The sequence below is a fragment of the Chrysoperla carnea genome (genome assembly GCF_905475395.1).
Source record: "Chrysoperla carnea chromosome X unlocalized genomic scaffold, inChrCarn1.1 SUPER_X_unloc_14, whole genome shotgun sequence".
Taxonomy (NCBI): domain Eukaryota; kingdom Metazoa; phylum Arthropoda; class Insecta; order Neuroptera; family Chrysopidae; genus Chrysoperla; species Chrysoperla carnea.
Window position 1 is genome coordinate 52501 of NW_025408089.1, and position 7500 is coordinate 60000.

General features: G+C 28.3%; 3 non-coding genes across 3 annotated transcripts in view; all 3 read right to left on the reverse strand.

The window, feature by feature from the left end:
- The window catches only part of LOC123303806, a 4578-nt gene extending 4123 nt beyond the window's left edge, over positions 1 to 455 (reverse strand). The window contains exon 1 of the ribosomal RNA XR_006535891.1: positions 1 to 455. This exon is cut by the window's left edge and continues 4123 nt beyond it. This is a non-coding gene — a ribosomal RNA (large subunit ribosomal RNA).
- Positions 456 to 1090: 635 nt separating this feature from the next.
- LOC123303811 lies at positions 1091 to 1245 on the reverse strand. The gene has a single exon (XR_006535895.1). It is a non-coding gene; the product is annotated as a 5.8S ribosomal RNA (ribosomal RNA).
- A 953-nt stretch (positions 1246 to 2198) lies between these two features.
- On the reverse strand, positions 2199 to 4354 carry LOC123303800. Its single transcript, XR_006535886.1, has one exon. It is a non-coding gene; the product is annotated as a small subunit ribosomal RNA (ribosomal RNA).
- Positions 4355 to 7500: the final 3146 nt, after the last annotated feature.

Consider the following 7500-nt stretch of genomic DNA (forward strand, 5'->3'; position numbering starts at 1 on the left):
GGGTTTCTCAGGTTTACCCCTGAACGGTTTTACGTACTCTTTAACTCTCTCTTCAAAGTTCTTTTCAACTTTCCCTCACGGTACTTGTTCGCTATCGGTCTCGTGGTAATATTTAGCCTTAGATGGAGTTTACCACCCACTTAGAGCTGCACTCTCAAGCAACCCGACTCTAAGGAAAGATTCACCTATCATCAATAATAATCACTACGGGCCTGGCACCCTCTATGGGTATATGGCCCCATTCAAGATGGACTTGGATGTATTATATAACAATAGGTTTATATTGAATCTTCCTAAACACTACATTCCCCAAGTGTCTGTTTATCAGCCACGGGGTTCAGTGCTGGGCTTATCCCTGTTCGCTCGCCGCTACTAAGGGAATCCTAGTTAGTTTCTTTTCCTCCGCTTAATAATATGCTTAAATTCAGCGGGTAATCTCACCTACTCTGAGGTCGTAAAAGTTTTTAGAAGTATTAAAACAAAAATTTTTTTTATATATTATGTTTTTGTTATATTTTATAAGTAAACAATTTTCTTAATTATTCATACTCAAATTTTTTTAATATTATTATATAATATTATTTTTATATTTATCTAAAGAGAAGAAAATAAAAAATAAATAATTATATATATTAATTTTTTTCGAGTATATTGAAAATTTTATTACAAATAAAATATTCCATAACAAAATATTAATATATAATATTTTTGTTTATTCTTCTTTATTTAATATTTTAAAAATATATTATTAATATCATTTATTATTAATATTATTATTAACATAAAGTTTTATAATATTATATATAAATGATAAAAAATAATATTGATATATTAATTTAAAAATGTCGACAAATAATAAAAAATATATAAATTTTAAATGCTATTAAAAACATTTTATATTTATTTTTTTCTTATATTTGGCGTAAAACATTCATATATAAATAATTTTACATTTCTTTTATAAAAATTTTATTTATCAATTTAATTAAATATGAAAAAATAAATTTTCTTTTTTAATTATTGATAAATTTCTTTTTCATAAAAAAAATTTTATGTAAAATAATCTTTTATTATATTAATATAATGTATACGACCCTCAGCCAGATGTGGTCCGGGAACAGTATCCAAGGACCGCAATGTGCGTTCGAAATGTCAATGTTCATGTGTCCTGCAGTTCACAAGTTGACGCGCAATTAGCTGCGTTCTTCATCGACCCACGAGCCAAGTGATCCACCGTCCAGGGTAATCTTTTTAAATTTTAAATGTAAGTATTATTATTAATAATAATCTTTATTTTTAATATAAAAAATAAAATTATTAATTTATATATCTTTATAAATTCTTTTAAAATAAAAAAATTTTTCTAGAATATAAATTATATATTTTATTTTAAATATATATATATATAAATTAAAGATATTATGGTATTAATAAATATATACATAACATTTTTGATATTTTTGTTAGTGCTAGCTAGATATAATAATTAATATTTGGTATATTTTATAGAAATGTATTTATTTTTTTTTTATAAATTATTTTCTACATAAAAATATATATAATATTAATATGGTACAAAACAAATGGGTTTGTTTTTTAACATAATAACTTTTAATAAAAAAAAAGAAATATCAAGACAAAACATAAAGAAATTTAAATTTGAAATAAATTTTATTCTTTAAAAAAATTTTATCTTGTGTTTTCTTTATTTTTATTATATAACATAGAAAAATAAAAATATAGATTATATCAATTATAATCTTATTTTATTTTTCTTAATAGAGATTATATACATATAAACAAATAATTTCAATATATTCTATTTTTAATTTCACTTTTTTATAAGAGAAATTATTTATAGATTTTATTAATAATTATTGTTTAATAATAATAATAATATTGAATATAAAAATATTTTATATGTAACAAATATATTATTAATATTTATATAATATTCTCTATATTATATGTATAGATATATTATGTGTATAAAAAAAGTTTGGCGTATTACTTTAATATGATATCATAACCAAAATAAATCTCTTTTAACACATAATTACTATTATATATTTTGAGAAAATTACATATTAATATGTTATTTTGTTAAAAAAAATATTTCTTATCAATAATATTTTTATTTTTTGGAATATTTAAAAACAATACAAAAAATATAAATAAATATATTTTATATATATCGTTAATGATCCTTCCGCAGGTTCACCTACGGAAACCTTGTTACGACTTTTACTTCCTCTAAATGATCAAGTTTGGTCATCTTCCCAGCAACATCGGCAATATCAGAAATATTGCCGCGTACCAGTCCGAAGACCTCACTAAATCATTCAATCGGTAGTAGCGACGGGCGGTGTGTACAAAGGGCAGGGACGTAATCAACGCGAGCTTATGACTCGCGCTTACTGGGAATTCCTCGTTCATGGGGAACAATTGCAAGCCCCAATCCCTAGCACGAAGGAGGTTCAGCGGGTTACCCGGACCTTTCGGCCTGGGAGGACACGCTGATTCCTTCAGTGTAGCGCGCGTGCGGCCCAGAACATCTAAGGGCATCACAGACCTGTTATTGCTCAATCTCGTGCGGCTAGAATGCCGCCTGTCCCTCTAAGAAGAATTATTTGTACGCCGGCAGTAAAAACCACATCAAAAAACTGCGTACCCATACACCATAACATATGCAACATAAAGCACAATATATACAAAATATAATCTTGATCGTTAAATCTCAAAAATACATGCATATATAAATACAATACATAACACACATGAAAATGAATGAAATGGGAAACAAACAGCCGATGGGCCTTGAGATGCCGGTAAAGTACGTCTATTTAGCAGGCTAGAGTCTCGTTCGTTATCGGAATTAACCAGACAAATCGCTCCACCAACTAAGAACGGCCATGCACCACCACCCACCGAATCAAGAAAGAGCTCTCAATCTGTCAATCCTTCCGGTGTCCGGGCCTGGTGAGGTTTCCCGTGTTGAGTCAAATTAAGCCGCAGGCTCCACTCCTGGTGGTGCCCTTCCGTCAATTCCTTTAAGTTTCAGCTTTGCAACCATACTTCCCCCGGAACCCAAAAGCTTTGGTTTCCCGGAAGCTGCCCGCCGAGTCATCGGAGGAACTTCGGCGGATCGCTAGCTGGCATCGTTTATGGTTAGAACTAGGGCGGTATCTGATCGCCTTCGAACCTCTAACTTTCGTTCTTGATCAATCAAAACATTTTTGGCAAATGCTTTCGCTTCTGTCCGTCTTGCGACGATCCAAGAATTTCACCTCTAACGTCGCAATACGAATGCCCCCATCTGTCCGTATTAATCATTACCTCGGAGTTCCGAAAACCAACAAAATAGAACCGAGGTCCTATTCCATTATTCCATGCACACAATATTCAGGCAAAATTTGAGCCTGCCTTAAGCACTCTAATTTGTTCAAAGTAAACGTACCGGCCCACCTCGACACTCAATTAAGAGCACCGCGACGGGATTGCAATTGGGGGCTGCCACCGCTCTTAACGGTTAAACACTTACGACAAATTACATAATAAAAATATATATAATGCATTAAATAAATAATAACACTAAAATATACTTTATACATAATCTGTACCACCCACCGGTAGGACGTCCCACATAACATGCTAGTTAAACAATGCGAGCATTGAACCAACAGTGTAGGACACAGATTCGACTACGAGCTTTTTAACCGCAACAACTTTAATATACGCTATTGGAGCTGGAATTACCGCGGCTGCTGGCACCAGACTTGCCCTCCAATGGATCCTCGTTAAAGGATTTAAAGTGTACTCATTCCGATTACGGGGCCTCGGATGAGTCCCGTATCGTTATTTTTCGTCACTACCTCCCCGTGCCGGGAGTGGGTAATTTGCGCGCCTGCTGCCTTCCTTGGATGTGGTAGCCGTTTCTCAGGCTCCCTCTCCGGAATCGAACCCTGATTCCCCGTTACCCGTTACAACCATGGTAGGCGCAGAACCTACCATCGACAGTTGATAAGGCAGACATTTGAAAGATGCGTCGCCGGTACGAGACCGTGCGATCAGCTTAAAGTTATTCAGAGTCACCAAATTAAACGATGCAAATTAAAATTTACACCGATTGGTTTTGATCTAATAAAAGCATTCCTTCCATCTCTGGTCGGAACTCTGTTTGCATGTATTAGCTCTAGAATTACCACAGTTATCCAAGTAAATGTGGGTACGATCTAAGGAACCATAACTGATATAATGAGCCTTTCGCGGTTTCACCTTAATTTGGCTTGTACTGAGACATGCATGGCTTAATCTTTGAGACAAGCATATGACTACTGGCAGGATCAACCAGGGAACTATTTGTATTTATAATATTAAATATATAATAATATACATGATATTTTTGTTTTCTTATTATAAGAAAAAAAATTTTCATACAATAATTATTAATATATAATAATATTATTACAATTTCATTTTAAATATCAGATGGTCTCACCCATTACTGATATAAATTTTTTTTTTTTTATATCTCTATTGTTTTAAAATTAATAGAAAAAACATATGAGATATATATATTATTATTAATTTTTTTTTTTTTCAAATATATATTTTATTATGTCATTTATATAATTTTTTTGCTTTTACAAAAAGAAATATATAACATGTTATTCATAATAAATATTATTGAATAAAAAAAAAAAAAAATAATTATGATTTTTGTCAGACCATCACCAAATGGGTCTTAAAATATTTCAAACATTTTCTCATACTCGTCGCTAGATTGAAAGCGTCATTTATTTTTTAATTTTATTTAAAAAGTTAATTTTAAATAAAAAACGTTATAATAACACTTAATATTCTCGCTTGGTATGAGGTGAGTCAATGTAATATTATTTATAAAAATAATTTTTATATAAATATTGTGTGCTCATATGGGAGTGTAAAGTTTAAAACTTATAACCCATGAACTTGCTTTGACAAAAAAATTTATATGTTATTCTATTTATAATCAATAATTTAATAAAAAAAAATTTTTTTTTAAATATTGATATAAAAAGATATACATATAGAGGTTTTTTTACAAAATTCTCATTAATTTTTTTACAAAAATAATAATACAATATTTAATATCAAAATAATCCAAACTGATTACCATCCAGACTATTATCAATATATATAAGATTGTATTATTATTCATTTCAATACATATTTATTAAAACTGAGATAAAATTTCATATATTAATAAATATGCATGTGTAAAAAAAAAAATTTTTATATAATAATTGAAAATGTTTTTGCTATTATTTTGTATACATACATTAAATAATTGATAACAATTTAATACAATGTACACCTAAAAAATAATAACAGCATATACATATTCGAAACATTACTAGCAAAAAAACCAAAATACAATATTAAATATCAAAATAAACCAAACTGATTACCATCCAGAATATTTTGAGTATATATATATATAATTTTGTATATTTTGCGTTCATGTTAATAAAATATATAAATGATACATATTTGAAAAGTGTTATTCTTCTTTCTGTTTTTTCGTAATATCATGGTGTCCATAGACATGCAAAAGCGTCATACCAAGCCATATACATACCTACACCACCTTTGTTGAATGATACACGAACAGTATGAAAATTAAACAACATATTCAATATCATTTTATATTATACTAAAATAAATGTTATTCTATTAAGAAAGTGTATATTTTTAAATTTGGCATTCATTACATAGTCAAAATACAATAATAATATAGATGATACATATACGATAATTGTTATTTTTCTTTCTGTTTTTTCGTGATATCATGGTGTCCATAGAATTGCAACGACGTCATACCAAGCCATATACAACTCTACACCACCTTTGTTGAATGATACACTTAGAGTATGAAAAATAAACAAATTATACTATATCATACTATATCATATATGTAAGACTGTTGAACATAATACCACAAAATACACTATTTCATATAGATATACATTCATTCTTGTCAACATAAAAGTACGTTATAAATGATACATATACAATAAGTTTTATTCCTCTTTCTGTTATTCCGTAATATCATAGTGTCCATAGAATTGCAACGACGTCATACCAAGCCATATACAACTCTACACCACCTTTGTTGAATGATACACGGACAGTATGAAAAATAAACAACCTATTCTATACCATTTAATATCATACTAAAACATGAAACAAATGTTATTCTATTAAAAAGTGTATTATTTTATTATATTTAGTATTCATTACACAGTCAACATACATAAATGATACATATACGATAAGTGTTATTCCTCTATCTGTGCATCCGTAATATCATAGTGTCCATAGAATTGCAACAACGTCATACCAAGCCATATACAACTCTACACCACCTTTGTTGAATGATACACGGACAGTATGAAAAATAAACAACTTATACTATACCATACTATATCATATGTGTGAGACTGCTGAACGTAATACCACTAATACACTGTTATACATAGATATACATTCATCTCATTAACTTACACGCACTATCCATCATATATATTAAAGACATTACACCCGGTGCTTCAAACTCAAAATATGATAATGTTTAAAATGGCTTTAAACATCATAAACTTTACAGAATAATCAAAATTTAAAGAAAAAAATTTTAAAAAAAAAATTTTTTTCAGCTAAAAATTTTTATTTTGGGACCAAAAAAATTTTTTTTTGCTTTTATCATATTTTATTAAATGAAATTTATGCATTATAATAAATTATTCAATAAACATTAATAATTATAATAAATTATTAAAAAATTTTTGGAATTAATGCAAATTTTTAGAAAAAAATGTATATTTTTTTTTTATATACAAATCGTACATGTTATATTGCGACAGGGTACCGGTATAATACATGTGATACATATGTAGATTTTCGAAAAAATTTTTATCCTTTTAAATGGTCCTAAATACTATATAAAGGTAAAATATATAGAATTTTTCGGGATTCATTAAAAAATTTTAGGGAAAAAATTTCATTTTATTTTATATACAAATCGTACATGTTATATTGCGACAGGGTACCGGTATAATACATGTGATACATATGTAGATTTTCGAAAAAATTTTATCCTTTTAAATAGTCCTAAATACTATATAAAGGTGAAATATATAGAATTTTTCGGGATTCATTAAAAAATTTTAGGGAAAAAATTTCATTTTATTTTATATACAAATCGTACATGTTATATTGCGACAGGGTACCGGTATAATACATGTGATACATATGTAGATTTTCGAAAAAAATTTTATCCTTTTAAATAGTCCTAAATACTATATAAAGGTGAAATATATAGAATTTTTCGGGATTCATTAAAAAATTTTAGGGAAAAAATTTCATTTTATTTTATATACAAATCGTACATGTTATATTGCGACAGGGTACCGGTATAATACATGTGATACATATGTAGATTTTCGAAAAAAATTTTATCCT